The sequence below is a fragment of the Ips typographus genome, linkage group LG1, assembly GCF_016097725.1.
Source record: "Ips typographus isolate SLU linkage group LG1, UJ_Ityp_2.0, whole genome shotgun sequence".
Classification (NCBI taxonomy): Eukaryota; Metazoa; Arthropoda; class Insecta; order Coleoptera; family Curculionidae; genus Ips; species Ips typographus.
This window is the reverse complement of record NC_138422.1, coordinates 26843598-26860974: the sequence shown is the minus strand read 5'-3', so window position 1 is coordinate 26860974 and position 17377 is coordinate 26843598. Positions and strand designations below refer to the sequence as shown.

Here is a 17377-nt window from a genome sequence, read left to right as displayed (position 1 = left end):
AATTTCTCGTATTTTAATGAGGGAATTTACACAGTGTTCTATAGCGTGACAACGACCAGTTTACTCGGTACCATGCGGGTAGTCCGGAACGAAGAACCGGCATTAACAACCTCGCCTGGTTAAACAGGTACCATTAGTTAAAACAGTACAATGTTTTTGACATTATTACCTTTTGTTGAAGAGTTTATGAATCGCGTAGAAACCTGTTGTTTTCTATGGTATTCTGCGAATGTATCAGATTACTTGAAACTCAATGCTTTTGTTTGGTTTCACTTTCAAAATGGCACATATGAATTAGTTTGGGTTGGAATGAGAAAGAAACGCGTCAACCTGCATCTATTCTTTTGTTTGCTAGTAGTTATTTTAATAGAAAGTGCAGAAAGTTATACTTTCTCCCGTCCGCTGACTTATTGTAGAATATTCCAAGATCCTACAAGATGGTGGTGTCATGTTTTCTATTGTTTCCATTGGAAGTATTATTTTGATGATATTCACCTTAAAACTTACTCATTGACAAACTTGAAGGGAAGCATTAAAAATTCCTAGAGAAGCTGGGATTTAAAAAACTTTCCAACACATTTCTTCTAAGAAAAAAAAAATATTAGTTCTGGTTTGAGTCTAGACTGCTTTAAAATATCTAGTGGCATGATATCTGGTGAATGTGGCGGCCACTTTATAGCATTTTTTGCAATCTTCTTCAACAGTTTACACACAACTTTATTTCAACATTATTTTCAAACATAAGAAAATGAGTAGTTTTGTCTAATTTAACTAAACTGGTTTAATATGTTTATAGAAACTACTTGTTTTGACACATATTACAGATTTTTTTTTGCAATAAAACAGCTTAATTTTATTAAATAAAATTTTGCAACCATTTTTGTGTACCTACAGGTTTTTAAGAAAATTAGATTAGATGTCACAACAAACTATTCAATACTGTATATTTAATCGTTATTAGTAATAGTTTTGTTTTTTACTTAACATTGTAGTTTTCTATCAGACAATTTAGCATTTTCCTACCACTTTTAGTTGCCTTTCAATGTCTGCCATAGCTTCAAATTATAATTTCTCAAAATTAGTGATTAAAATAAGTAATTTATATTTTTTAATTATTATGTTATTAACTACGTTTTTCAAATCAACTTTACACTAAAGATCAACCGGAACAAAGCTAATAAGTGTGCTTCTACTTTAAATGACAAAAGGTTTCTCGCTTACGCGACTGTTCATATCCCAAAGAGTCGCTTTGCTGTATGCACCTTAACAGAGTAAAATATAATGAAATTGAATTCAGTTTGCAAAAAATATTTATGGAAATTTGCAAAAAGGATCTGTAATGACAATTATGAACAATTTGCAACTGAACACCGTTTTTTTCTAAAAAAAAACCAAGGCAGGTTAAAACAATAGAAATGATATTAAGGTGTCCGATAAAATCCAGTTAATTAAACAAACATAATATTTTACAATAATCTATAGTTATGAACGACCTTAGTTAACTAGTTTGAAACATCCTGTATAATGCCATTAAAACTACGATAATTGTATGATAACTATTTGCTTATTCAAACTTGGTAATGTAAGTCATTTAATTTACTTTATTATTGTTTAGTTACCAGGTTTTTTAGGTTGTTTCAAATTCTCCACTTCAAAGTAGGAGTTTATTAATTTTTTATATACCCGTAATTTCCATAATTTAATGGTTTTGTAGTTTATTTAGAGTAAAATTGTAAAAAAATACTGATTTTAACCTTTAGAACTGCAACTATTAAAATTCAAAATCTTGCAACATTTTATTAAATGACTTTGGGGACACGCTTTCATAACAATATGTGTAATTCTTATGCGAAGCATGATTTATGATAATTCACCGTTGATTTTCTCATAAATCACATAGGTAGATTAAGAACGAGGGCCATATGGTACATGGATACCAAATAATGTTAATAGCTTTTATCAGATTGTGGAGCAAATAATTAAAATTGTAGTTGTAATTGTTTTATTCCGTCTTGTTAGATTTGAAATAAAATGTATTCGATAAAAGTAGACCAACTTTAGGTAAAATAGGTAGTAATCGTCAGTGTGAATGGTAACAGTTTGGTATTTGTATAAGTTGATCTTACTGAAAATATCATGCCTCTAGGTATAAAATATGAACTATTTAAAGTAGAAAACTATCTATAGAATGTCACAATGTTATGCAGTATTAACAATGTCACCGATATTCTACCAAATCATTTAATTTTCTGACCAATGACTTTGTGCCATTTTTTTATATTCTTTATCGTCCCATGAACTGTACTTCTTTCATACCAATTTGTTTAATGTTTTGAATGCTTTCTTATAGAAATATTCCACTTATTTTATTTTTTCTACTCGATGTATTACATATACTATTCACAATCAAATTTAATAGTTGTGATTGTCAAGCAATTTGCTAAAACATATAATCAAGTAATGAGAAACGTTAGAATCCGGATAATTTTTACTATACTACCCTGAAACTTCTATGCTTTCTTGTCATCGCTCGAACACCGCTACTACACACTGAAAACTGAAAAATGGAAACAATCTACAATAGTAACAATAGGTAACGGTTAACTGTCAAATAGTCATAAAACATTGAACCACCATAATAACAATTCACTGACATAATATACTATTAGGATTGGTAAAAGTACAGTTAATGACACTTTATTATTTATAGTTAGTAAATGTGTTATTAAAGTAATCACTTAATGGACAAGCTTTATACTGCAGTTATGTGTAAAACCTGTTTAATTTAGCTAGAAGTAGTGTGCTGACTAGTGAAACTGATGATTTTACTTAAGAAAACCAAAGTGTTGAATGTAATAGGCGCTAGAATAAATAACTTACATTAATAACCAGGTCGTTAAACTGTAATTTTAATATGTTTGTGTTTATTTAAGATTTATATTGTTAATTCGATAGTATTATAGTTTTATTGAATGCATCTACAGGTTATTCCAGCATTAAACCTAGAAATTCGTTTCAGATTTCATTCTGGTATACTTAAACTTAAGTACCACATTAAACCAGACAAACGGTGAAAACACCTCATATCCATACCATTTAGCGTTTCTTCTTGACATTTGACCATCCTGTCCCAGATTTTACGATCCAAACCCAGTCCAAGAGTTTATGACAGTCCATTTTCTTCCACCACTCCGATCAGGAATTCATGACTTTAGAATAAGGTAATAATCAAAAAAATGTGTTATTGTTGTCATCAACATTAGCATGGTAATCGTTGATTTTATAAGCAAAATAACAAAGGGCTTGCGAGACCTTGCATGCGAAAAAACCTTAGTTTCTTTGCACTTCAGTAATCATCATGTCAACACGAGCCACAACCAAGATAATTTATATCCCAATTGTTGTATGTTCGCTAACTAGCTCTATTATATTTTTGACGTTAATGGATTTCCCATTAACTTCTCGGAACTATTTGTGTCTTCGAAAGACTTATAAATATTAAAGTCAAACATACCGGCACAAATCACTCGCTCAAATAAGATATTTTGGACGTACCCTTTGTTTGTAAGGAAATTTCATACCGACACTGAAATTGCTATGGCAAACAATCAGCTCAGATAGTTTTCGGTTTTCCCTCCGCTAAAAACACAACGATGTTACTACGGTTTTCATTGAGGAATTCGAAAAATGGTAAGTCCTCGTAGAAACGTACTCTGCAACAGTATAATTTCTCGATTTAAATTCCAATAAGTAGGTTTCGAAATACGTTTATTGTCGAAACATATAGTTTGATTATTGCTTAGAGGTCGACAATTTTCATCTCGAATCTAATTATTCGAGGTTCTGCTTTAATTTATTCAAGCGGTAAGGTCCAAGCGTATTTTGTCGGAACCGATTGTGTTAATCATGCTTAAATTTTCAACACCGAATTATTCAGTTTTAATTCAGAGTGTCGGCGTTTTTGTGAATTATTATATGAATGAATTAGAAATTGGTAAGATATAGGCAAAGCTCCTATATAAATACATAAGTAGGTAATTAAAATACACTAGACCGCAGAATTAAGCATAACGGAAAATTTGCTCAAACCCTATTTTCGTTTTTAATAAACAGTTTGTATTTCGTTTCAAAAATGTCTTCTTGTGTAACTTGTTTATACCTTAGTATAATCGTTCTGTAAAAATAAATCCGTCACATAAATTTAAATATTTCGGAACTGGTTAGAAAAGATCTAGACTTTTCGCAACAAGTTCATTACTTTTTTTCATTTACTTTATCATTATTTTCTCACCACAATTTAAAATTTATTAAGCTACAGGTCGAAGATTTAAATGAAATAGAGAATCTTTTTTTTATCATGTTTTGTTGGATTGACTTCCTAAATTTTTTTCTAGTTGATTTTTAAATAAGTGTCGTTTTATTAGACAAATCTGCTAGTTTTGTCAATCTTGTCTCTCTAACTAGCGATACTGTATCTCAAAATACTTAATACAAAATACCCCCCAATTCTTTCAATAAAAAAGTGCTTATTTGCACATTTTTTTACTAAATATGTCTTTTGCTATACATTGGAGTCCTTCTGGAACTAAAAAAAATTTGCCAATGCACAAATTGCACTTTGGACCAAAAATGTCATTTTTTCAATTTTTGAAAGGTTGGAACTTATTTATTTGAACTCTAATCAATTTCGATAAAACGCTATTAGAAAAAGGATAAAAAATACTATAAAATTAGTCAAAACTCGCCTCTCTAGCTCTTCATGTTACCAAGATACTGTATCTCAAAAAGTAGTTAAAAAAGACCCCTAATTGTTTAAATTTTTTTGAAAAATTCAAAATTTTAAAGTGCTTTTTTTGCACTTATTTAACCTAATTTCAGGTTATTTGGTATAAATGTGCCCTTTGCTGTGCATTGGAATCCTTATGGAGCAATTGACCAAAAATGACATTTTTTTAAATTTTTTTATTTGAACTACAATCAATTCTCGCTAAATCGCCATTAGAAAAAGGATAAAAAAATACTACAAAATGAGTCAAAACACGCCTCTCTAGCTCTTCATGTTACCTAGATACTGATCCGCAAAAAGTAGTTAAAAAAGACCACTAATAATTTCAATTTTAAATTTTTTTTTGAAAAATTCAAAATTATAAAGTGCTTTTTTTGCAATTATTTAACCTAATTTAAGGTTATTTGGTATAAATATTCCCTTTGCTACGCATTGGAACCTTTTTGGAAAAAAAAATGAATATTTTGACAAAAATTCTGTTTACAAGTATTAAAAATGTTCTGTTCAAGAAGAACTGTTACTACAAAATGAAAATGTTTTGATTGTGTCATATTTGTCACAATCAGAACATTTGTCATTAATTTTATTTATTTTACCATGTATTCGTTTTGAGATACCATGGAGCGAATAGAGCGAGTTTGACGTTACCATGACGTAATTCTACAAAACCGTAATTGAATAAACTGCCAAATTACATCATCGTCACGTCAAATTTGCTTTAGTCGCTCCATGGAAAGTCAAAACCAATGAGTGTTTGATTTTCTCATATTGAGATAATAATCATTGCATCGAAGAATATTTGAAATAATTTAGTCGTAAACCATAGGAATTGTTTAAATAGGAATGTAGTAGCGTTTGTCGCTGTATAAAAGTAGCCTCGTCTCATTAACGACTTGACAATGGTTGTTATTCATTGGATCGTGTAAAATCTGAGGGAAGGTGCCAGTCTGCGTCAGCATCTTTGTTTTGATGGCAACAAGAATGCCACTCGAATCGCGGATCGTGGGAAAATACCTGGCAGGCGCTCTGAAGTGTTGGTTACAGGTCCATGGGCGAAAGGAAGGGTTTTCGATCGGCTCGGTTGTGACGATGATCAATATTTGCTTTACAAATAAGGCACGGTGGAACTAACGCTTGTTGACAAACACATGTGGCGTCTTTCTGTTTGTTCTCGACCGAAAATGGCGTGAAAAAATGCTTTGGGGGAATTGAGTTGTTTTTTTCCTATTTACCATATGGTTCGCTCCATGCAACTATGAAAATTCGAGTGTTTTTTTCTTAAATTGGTGGAAATTCGAAACTTGGAGAAGTACTTAGCAGCACATATTATTTAGTTAACCTGATTTTTTCATAAGTTGATTTCGCACAATGAGAACGACAGTCAAGTTACTCTACAAACCAAAAGCATATTTTGTACAAATTGCATGTTTTTAAGGCCTTTCTTATAATAAAAGGTAAAAGACCAATTTTTGCCTAAACAAAACAAGTCTCTCTAGGCTAATTTTAACAGAAAATCAAATCAATGTCGACTTTTACTGGTTGAATACTGAATACATTTCCTGACTTATGGCCATAGATACACACAAATTTATCTAACTACTAGTTGGGAAATCTATGGAAAACCCTTGTCTTACTCATGTCAGTTTGTCTCATTCATGTTTGCAATACTTTTGCATTTCTTGTTATCACAATCTACTCATTTTTATTGTAATATTTGTTTACTTACAATGAACCGTCCCGTTTAAAACTGTCAAATAACATCTACGAGGTTCTAGGAACTTTCCTTTCGTTCCAGTCCCTCTACAGGTCCACGTGCCCAAGAAGGAAATCATCTCTTTGCCAAACAAGGTCTAAAAGGTCAGTTTCAACCCCATTTCCGATAGCTTACCCCTTGGAAAATACCATATTTCTGAAGCTATTAAGTAAATTAATTCCTGTTAACTTTAAGCCCAGTAATTCGAACTGATACTATTGAATTTAAAGTTAGTTAGTATTTAGTTTTGTGACCATCCTTGTATTTTTTGACCCTTGGAAAGACATTAAAACAATTTAAATACTGATCATTAAGTATAGTGACCTATATTATCAATCTCTTCAAAAAGGCAACTGCAACCAAAGCTGAACATTCATTCCCACTTATCTAAAGGCTAGTTGATATTATGCAACAAAGAAACAATTTATTGACAAATAAATGAGCTACTAACCACCTGCCAATGACAAAAATCCCATTGTATTGATAATTCATTATCAACTTTTTGAAAGATTTACTTTTAAATCAGTTTCATCACAATAAAGACCCTATTCTTGAGAATTTCATCATCACCCTGTAAACAAACACAGATGCAGCCGCATAATAAAATCCATTTCCAGGCTATTGCATTTATTACCGGTACAAGTTTTTTACGAATATTATTTAATCGGCTTACCTGAATGATTTATACCTGCAGGATAATCTGGCCATAAACAGGTACTCGTTTAACCAATATAAGTTTTTTTCGGTATAAAACGTCTTGTTTGGCTTTTGCTTTCAAAAGGGTTTTATTATTGTTACTTTTGTCAGTGCTAATTCAAGCAGCAAGGTCGAAAACTTTCTTTTGGATGTCACCTATTTTCTTTATAATGGTAAAAGTATTTGCTTTGGCCGAAAGAAATTGCTAGACCGTGAGTACATATTGCATTCAGCAGGTATTCAAGTAAGAGCATTGAATAAACAGTGACTGTTTAGATTCCGTTCACGTTTAATTATTATTAGAGATGTTAAATATAAATAAGTGGCTTTTCTTTTTCCTGCCTTTGAATCTTGGCTTAATTGCTTGGACACGAATTGACAAATTCCTCACTGATGGTTTTCTTGACCTGAAACCCAAAATTGATAAATGACGAGAGAAGAGTTAAGTTAAATAGAGTAATCCTTGTGAAAAGGTTTACACCACGGTTTTAACGATTCAGTTTCCTGAAATGTTCGAGACAATTAAATTTAAAGGAATTACAAATAAAAGACGCAGTAGAACTCAATTTTTGCGTTTTGAGTTTCACTCAGACCAAAATAATATCCTTTGCTCTTCTTTTGACTAGAAGACTAGCCAATTTTCCTTTTTTTTAAATCTCAAAAAATTGTGAGATATTCACGTGATCAAAGTTATGGAATGTTGAAAACAGGCTTAGAAAATTAATTATCAAATGGGCCTTTTGCGTACAATTCAATAGAATTTCCGGCATTAAATAATGTATGTATTTCAAATGTAGGTTTTACAAAAATGTAAATTTTACCATTTTTTACTTGATATAATAATTGGCTTTCTAGAAGATTTTGATAATTTTAAGTTGAACTATCAATCTCACATTGGTTACTTACTGACATGGTAAATTTACTAAAGTTAAGCTAATCACCGTGAAATTTAAAAATTAAAATTTTTTCTAATTTGTTCTAATAAAACGTTAATATAATTAAAAACTTCTTTATTTGTTGTTTCAGGTAAGACAGAGAACTTTATCCCCAATAAATTCTAGTATAGTTGGCAAGGTAAGTATCAAATTTTAGTTTTAAATTCATCTTGTCAATGAAACTATAGAAGACCTGCTTTTGAAAATGTAGACGACAAAGACCTCTCTGGACCTCCCATCACAAAAGCGGAAATTATAAGAGCGATCAATACATCCAAAGATAGAAAGGCGATTGGCCCAGACCGTATACCTGTAGAGTTGCTCAAACTCTTGGACTACAAAAGCATCACAGTTCTTCAGACGATATTTGATCGAATCTATAACACAGGCGAATATCCCGCCAAATGGTTAGCATCGAATTTTATCCCCTTGCCGAAAAAGAACAAGACAACAAAATGTGAGGACCACAGACTAATCAGCCTCACGAGTCACACCCTTAAGATTATCCACTAAAGAATATCAATAAAGTGCGAAGGAAACATCGGATCCACACAATTTGGATTCAGACGAGGTTACTCAAGTACTGATTTAGAACTGCAACGATCAGAACAAGGACATAATGCTGTGTTTCATCGATTATGAAAAGGCGTTCCACAGAGTCCAACATCATAAACTGATCCAAATCCTAAATAGATTGGACATAGACCAAAATGACATCCGATGCATTCAAAGCCTTTACTGGAACCAAATGGCTGAAGTCAGAGTTGGTAACGATTTCACAGAAGCAAGAGCAATTTGTAGAGGGGTCAGACAAGGATATGTTCTTTTCAATTTATATCCTGAAGCCATCTTTCAGGAAGCCCTAGAAGAACACAACGTGGGCGTTAAGTTGAATGGTGTATGGGTCAACAGTATTCGTTATGCGGACGACACAATTCTAATTGCAGATAACATGGAGGATTTGCGGGATATGCGTGGGACTGTCAGGAAATGCAGTAAGAACATGGGCCTCAATATCAACACCAATAAGACTAAATTCATGATAATTACTCGAATGCCACGATAATTTCAAAACTCAAGCCCAACATATGAGAATCAACCAATAGAGCGAGTAAATAAATTTAAATATCTAGGAACGTGGCTGTGTGAAAACTGGGAATCAGACACAGAAATCAGATGCCGGATTGAAAATACCCGCAGTGCGTTCATGAAATTCAAAAAAGTGCTCACCAATGCTGATTTCGATCTTGGCTTGAGAGTTAGATTTGTCAAATGCTATGTCTGGACAGTGTTGCTTTATGGCATGGAGGGATGGACACTGAAGGTGAGCATTATAAACAAGCTGGAAGAATTCGAGATGTGGGTCTATAGGCGTGTACTAAGGATTCCATGGACTGCAAGGACCAACGATGAGGTCTTGAGAATAATCAATAAAGACCGTGAACAGACACCATTAAACGTCGAAAAATAGCATATCTGGGCCACGTAATACGCAACGAGAAGTACCAATTCCTGCAATTGATAATTGAGGGAAAGAGAGGAATCGGCAGGAAAAAGATGTCATGGCTACGCAACGTTAGGCAGTGCACAGGACTGAGGACAATGCAAGAACTAATGCATACCATACGTAATAAGGAAGAGTGGACAAATGTGATCGCAAACATCCATTAATTGACACGCAGCAGAAGAAGAAGAAATTAAACTATGTATAACTGAGCTTCATCTTATGTAAAACTAGCCTCAAACTTCTGTTCTCTCACATTAATGGTCCGAATGACACCAACCAACACAAAATTTCAATTTAGACAAATGAAACCAAACCCAAACTTTTAGTTTTGTGGTCTAGTAAAAATAGTATCAAATTCGAAAAATTTAAAAAAAACTTTTTTGAAAGTACTGAGATAAGTACTTTTTATTGTTCATTTCAATTACCGGTACACAATCATCTCTAGCCTTGAATATAGTTAAGAACTATAATCTGAAAGGTTAGTAATTGTTGCTGTTTATCGGGATTAAGAGGAGCGTCATTGTTGTAATAATGTCAAAGCTATTACAAAGCTGACTGAGTAAAAATTGTAAGTGTCAGATTTAGTGCTAACTGTAGACATTTATCGTATCTTGTTGGTATTCCAATTTTGTCCAGTAGAATAGAACAATTTTCAAGGTAAAACAAGTTAATCAAGTAAAGTAGACTTACATTTGCTTTGAGTGTAGTTCTCCCAACTTCAAAGCTGCAACTTCTCAAATAAACTGTAATATGTTAAAATATGCAAAGAGAGAAACTAGATTTTAAACAGTTTTGTCATTTGAACTATTCAATAAAAGACATTAACTTTAAACGAAAATAGGATCAGCTTTTTTGGTCTTCCTTTTTAAGTGACAGTATCTAAAAAGGAGTTTATAAAATAATCACTCCTTCTAGCACTATTATCTAATTGCATCCTATATCACCGTTTTGTATTTTCGTGTACCTACTGCATTTATTTAGTTAACAAAGCTTTCTAACGAATCCACATGCTGTTTTAAATCAAGCCAAAATCAAAACAGTTTACCAAAACGCTCCTGAACTTCCTCCTGTAGATTTATGTGAAAGAACAAGGGCACGCCAATAACTTTTGAAACCATAACAAACCGAAGTTGCAAAAGTAACGACCAATAATTGTTACGGAAATAGTAACATAACCCAAACTAATTCCTAAATCATAAAGTACATAAGATTAAAATCAAATATTATGATTATTATCAAGGAGTTTTTGTCTGTGTCCACTGTTATGTCAAATTTCTGGTTAAGCTCTGTAAAAAACTTTTTTGATTATTTTGAAAATTTTAGAGGTTTTAAGTGGATTTTAAACATCCACCTAAGGCCTGATATACACATACACCTACTTAATAATAAAAATTGAAATGATTAGAAAAATAGTGTTCGCCTTTATTACTGAAGGAAGTTCGTGCTTCAAGCCTGTAGTATTTTTAGTTTTCAAAGTGTACACAGCTATTTGATCACTCAGTACACTTTGGCAACAATGCAACTTTTTACGCTTTCTTCGAATTTTTGAGTAATAAGTACTACGAAATTTATTCTAAGTAATGAATTTGTGATTCCACTATTACTCTGATTATAGTAGTATTATTGTAGTATAGTGCAAAATTTTGTGGTTTTTCCCAGAATACAATAAAGATTAAACCCTAAATTATTATAAAAAGAACGACGTCGTAAAAAGCTTGACTGACAAGTAAATGTCTTAAATTAATGCTCATAAATTTATTGGCTAAAAAATTTGAGTCAGGATTTTCCGGTAATTTCAACTAAAATCGTCACGTTCGCCCTTCATTTCTCGAAACTATTCATTTTACTTGGTTGTTTTCTGTTAAAATTCCACCTACAATCACCCACGTACCTAAACATAAACCGATCAGACTAGACAAGCATTAAACCAACTATCGCCACTTATTATCCAAATTACGGAAAATTTAAGGTTTTCGATTTCCCACAAATCCTATTTATATACCGTAGGTATTTATTTGTTGATGGCTTAAAAGAGATGCAGTAATTTACAGAAAAACAGTGCAGCCGATCTTCGATCGAACACAAATCCTTTTATTTATTTTTCCGCGGTATTTATGGATTCTTACTTTCACTACGCATTAACAAAACTGTATTTTTAACGTCACAGGTAGGATTGAGCTTTGCTGGATTGATATCCACTTACACGAGTTTAGGTGATAATTACAGATTCAGTGCTAACCATTAACGATAATTGCTATAAAATAACAACAAATTATAAATAGAACCTTATATGGGGGTTGATGAAAAAGTTTTCAAACACTAACACCAGCAAACCTACAACATCCTACTTAGTCCTGGTATACAAGCTTTTAACCAGTGATTTTTATTGTTAAATAGACAAACTTGTAGTTATTGTTATTAAGTTTATTGTGTAAGTCAGTTAGTGTGATTATCGGGTGTGCATAACGTCCAAAGCCGAGCTGGTATTTGTATGTCTTGTTTAGGTACTTTAAGTGTGAGAAATAAATAAGATGTGAAGATTGTGTGCCATTGTTAATGGGTAAGCAACTATTCAGTCACTGGTGAACGAGATGTACTTCAAGTAAAAAGTAAATATACATTTTGTCTTAATGAGTATCGCTAAATATGTCTTAGAAATATGATTAAGTATAATAAGATCATTTCAAATATTGTCAAGTCAAAAAAAGTCAAAACACAACATGTTTTTGAATAATTAATTTTAAGAGCAGGTGAAGTAAAATTCTCTGAAATTATAAATTTGGCATTGTTGGGCAAACAAACTTTGCCTTCTATAGAGAAAACTGAAAGAATACTTAGAGAAGTCTCTAAAATATACCTCCCGAACAAAACAAGAGCTAATTAAAACTATAAAATTGCTTGGTTTGAAACTTAGTTTTACTTTCCAGTTTTTCATTTAAATAAATTTAATCATTCAAGCAATCTTAGTTCTAAAATAATGATTAGTAGAATTACAACTTTACAATGTAATTGAGGATTTTTTTAGATTAGTAAATGTGGCAAAATTATTCATTTTATTTCTTGGGTTGATATCCTATAATCATAAAATGCAAGACTAAAATTTTTCAATAAAACCCTTTTACTATCATTTCATTACTGTATATTTTGTCAATTTATCCCTTTAATCGAAGCTTTAAATTCTTTTTATGGACTTCGTAAACCTATAGATCTAGTTTATATTCATGAAACCAATGGCCAAGTGATTTGCTACTGCAAATAAGACATCGTGAGTCCATATAATTTTTAAAGATCAGTAAAAACTCGAAAACTGGACCATATCCGCATCAATAAACTGAGTAATAAAAGTTATATGATTTTGAAGTACTAGAATGAGCTTGTCGTTATAATTTTAACTGCATATCTAAGCAAATCAAAGGATGGCCAATAAATCCATTGGAAGAACTTTGATGTTGACTTGTGTGCTGTTTTATGGTTTTCCCACGATCTTGAAAATACTTATATAATAAATATTCATAAACACTCTTAATTAAAATGAGTGTATAAAGTAAGAAAACATGAATAATTTAATTTTTTTAGTTAAATTGCATTGTTGGAGTCTAAAAGTATAGTTAATATTCACTTTTTTCGGTTTTCATACGTAATAATTACATATACGTAACGTTCGTTAAAGTAAAAGAGATGTTGTTTTTACATGTTACATTAACGTTACAATATTGTGACTATAACAAAGAATACAAACGTATCCCATTACTGTCTGAACTGCTTGAAAACATAATGAAACTGCAAATATTTAGATATTTAAATTGAATACAGTAAATGCGTATTTACGTATAATTGAAACATGCCTTAGCACCATAGACAAACATTCCAACACACCAAATGGTGTGTTATAATAGAGATCAAATTATTGCACTAATACCACCTACAAACCTGTGTAATTTCAACCATAAAATTGTAGTACAAACAGTAGGAAGTGTAAAAAAGCAATACTTGCTACTAATTTTCAATTTATATTCGTAAAAAAACTACTTTGATGAACTCTAACCTCAACTTGCCGTTAAACTTGGTGTTAATAGGCAACAGATTTCCTGTAACTGTCAGACTTAATGACTACAGCCGCAACAATATCAATAAAATTAAACATGGTAATGTGAATAATGTGATATCTACATCAGCCTATTGGTACGGTTCTCACAAATAGGCACAATCACATAAACAACCAGATAGAATAGGTTGATACCACCATTGAACAAGCTGAAACAGAAGTAATAAAATCGAATGGAATTTGCAAGAACAACACTTAAATTTAAAAATAACATATTATATGCAGCATTGACCTAAATATGGTTTTGAAATACTGCTATAGACTTTGGGCTCAAAAAAAAAGTTAAGCTGCATGAACTGGAATAGTTTTCTGAATGCCAAAAATGGCGAGTTTATTGAGGTTTGCAGCATCAAATTTCTACTAATCCATTGGTAATTCCTCCTTGTTGACCCAATTCCAATATAATGCGATGCCCACGAAGTAGACATTATCACAATTGCCCACTGATTCATTCAGTTTAGACATAACACGCAATAAAATATTGATTTTATTGTCTTATGGAAATTGTTGTTAACATCGACTGGTAATGGTGGTAACCTGGGCAGCCAATAAAAACTCTAGCTCGGATTTATGTCCGACATGGTTGTTGGTAAACCAAGAAGTTAATTAAATGTGACGAAAATTGCTACAAATCTGAATACAAAAGGTAATAAAATTACATTATTATTGCTAAAGCGATTACTAGGTGTCAGGCACGCCACTGTATTTTCACCTTCAATCTCACCATAAGCTTTGATGTTTTATAGAAGTCTCCTAAAACAGGAAATCTGAAACCTAGTATTAAGTATAAACTAGTTAACTTTAGTAGGTATAGGGTGACAGATCAAAGGATAAGCACATATCAATAAATCGCATTGTAAAACGAAGAACAGAGGCAAAAAAGGTTGCATCATCTAAACTGTGAACAATCAAGTGTTAATGAAGTAACAAAAGATTAAATGATTTTTAATTTAATCCCATATTGCTCGTGCACATCCCATTTCCATCATTGGCTGGTAATTTGTTATAATATTTTTTGAATAATAATATATAAATGCACCTCAAGGACTTTTGCCGACAATACTAATTACCGGTATTTATTGTCCGCGTGGCGATTGTCTGAGTAGGACAATGTTGGCGCCATTTTATATACGATATCATTAGTTTTTTTGCATTCTACAGATTTCTGCTATTTAATTGCAATTTGTGAGATTTCAATAACCAGTTGGATAATTATATCAAGTCATTTAATATCTTGCAATGGAATATATAAATAAACTTTCTTTCTTTATCATTGTTTCTCCAAGTTAAAATAAAAAATTACATTATTTTTTTTCAATAGAATGATTTCATAATCACACTAAAACATACTTGGAAGGTAACAGGAAAAAGTTAATTTTAAATGAACACCAGGATTGTTGAAGTTAAAGTATGAATTTACATCTAAAGAAAAAGAAAATACATTTAAGTAGTAAATTATTCTTAGTGTAGTCACTTCTGATTCTGAACCCATATTCTTCTTATGATTACAGTGAGATTTCGGTCAGATATCAGTGTCAAAAAGACCAACAGAAAACCAGCAAAGAACAAGAGAAGTAAAATGTTTTAGTCTGGATATGTGATACAAATTAACAAATGTATTTTGTATAATAAGTGAGCTGTTTCTTAAGATTTTCAGGGTAACTTAATATGATCGTTTTCAAGAATTTGTATTGAAAGTGTTGTTATTGCGTTTACAAGCAAAAATCTGCGTTATTATACTGTTAACAAAAATAATAAAAAATAGATTTACAAGCAAATTAGATGCTGGCCAACCACCTGAACAGAGGCTGGATTCCACAAAGGCTTCACAGTACAATCGATCATATTCAGTCAATCCGATCATTGATAGAAAAATGCAATGAATACAAAACAAACCGTGTGATTCCGTAGAACTATGGACTATTTTTGAAGCTTTAAATAATGCAAGAGTTGACTCAAGACCTGCTTAAAAATATTTACAACAACTCAACATCAATGATAAAAACGTCAGAGGACTTAGAAACCTACGAAGGCGTAGAAAGGCCACAGACGTTATTTTTCTTAAATTTCGACTTCAAACTCAGAAATTAACTAAATTCCGACTTCAAACTCGGAAATTAACTAAATTCCGACTTCAAACTCTGAATTTAGTTAAATTCTGACTTCAAACCAAATTAGACAAAATTTTTCAGTTTGGCAACATTGCAAACCTTCTTCGAAGCAAATTAGTAGAATTTGTTAAACTTTGGCAACATTGCTAACACACTTCAAAGAAATTAGTCGGACTTGTCAGTTTGGTTACATTACAAACACTCTTCGAACCAATATTGTAGAATTTGTTAGTTTGATAACATTGCAAGGATACTTTTGAACCAAATTACCAAATTTTGTCAGTTAGGCAACATTTCAAACAGTCTTCGATCTAAATTAGGAGAGTTTGTTAATTTGGCAACATTGCAAGCAAACACACTTCAAAGAAATTAGTTGAACTTGTCAGTTTGAACAGATTGGAAACACTCTTCAAACCAAAATTGTAGAATTAGTCAGTTTGACAACATTGCAAACACTCTTTGATCTTAATTAGTAGATCTAAAATAGTAGAATTTATCAGTTTGACAACATTGCAACTAAATTTCGAGTTTGAAGTCGGATTTTAACTAATTTCCGAGTTCGAAGTCGGAATTTAGTTAATTTTCGAGTTTGAAGTTAAAATTTAAGAAAAATAACGTCTGTGGCCCTTCTACGCCTTCGCAGAAACCAACAAACTTCCACTAAAAAGGGTGACACCATCATTCCCAATGTTTTCAAGACATTAAAATGGAGCAGAAAAGGAATAAAAATTGATGGCAAACATCTAAACCATCTTCGCTTTTTCGGTTCCCATAAGTCAGGATGTTAGAGAATGGCAAGATATGATGGAAATCCTCAAGATGAAATCCGAGAAAATAGGATTAATCATGAGCAAGGTATAAATTATGACTAAAATTGAAAATGTTGCTATACGTACTGGATAGTAAACATGGACAACTACAGGACAACTATCACATATACTAAAGGAAAAAAATAGCCTAATTAATCTGAAAAAAAAAACGTTGGCTTGATAATATTACAGAGAAGGCTGGTAGAGACTGGAATCAGATGGCATACAACAAAAATCTGCATGGAAGACAGAAGGGGTGGCCTATGTCCAGGAGTGGACCACGAAAGGCTGTTGAAAGAAGAAGAAAGTTAAAGTAAAACATTTTGTTGATTTGTTGTTACAAAATAATCTTAATGAAATGGAAACTCTGACCTGGAATAGTGACGATGGTCTACAAAAAAATGTACATACACAAGCTATTAAACAAATTTAAACTCCAAAATTTAAAAAAAATCACAAGTTGTTAAGCTTTTTCCACATTTCTCCTGCTGACATAGAAACAAAAAACAATTTGTTTAAATAGTAGTAATATTTACATTCACAAATATGTTTTACGCAAATATCCTGTAGAATCAGGAATCTAAAAATACTACAGTATTTCATTCACCTTGTTATGTGCAAATGAAATATTTTTGGAGGCTTGTCTGCCAGCGGTGGTCAAACTGTGCCTGTTCA

At 31.9% G+C, this 17377-nt stretch overlaps 1 protein-coding gene across 5 annotated transcripts in view; it reads left to right on the top strand.

The window, feature by feature from the left end:
• Positions 1–17377, top strand: part of LOC145736045 (uncharacterized) — a 108674-nt gene that overhangs the window by 68161 nt on the left and 23136 nt on the right. Inside the window, exon 1 of one of the 5 annotated variants that reach the window (XM_081990312.1) lies at positions 12112–12237. The exons of 3 other annotated variants lie outside the window; for them this stretch is intronic. The gene's annotated coding sequence lies outside the window, so the exon portion shown is untranslated. Of the gene's footprint in view, positions 1–12111; positions 12287–17377 lie in introns of those variants that run through there. One more of the 5 variants, XM_081990305.1, reaches the window with a different exon arrangement.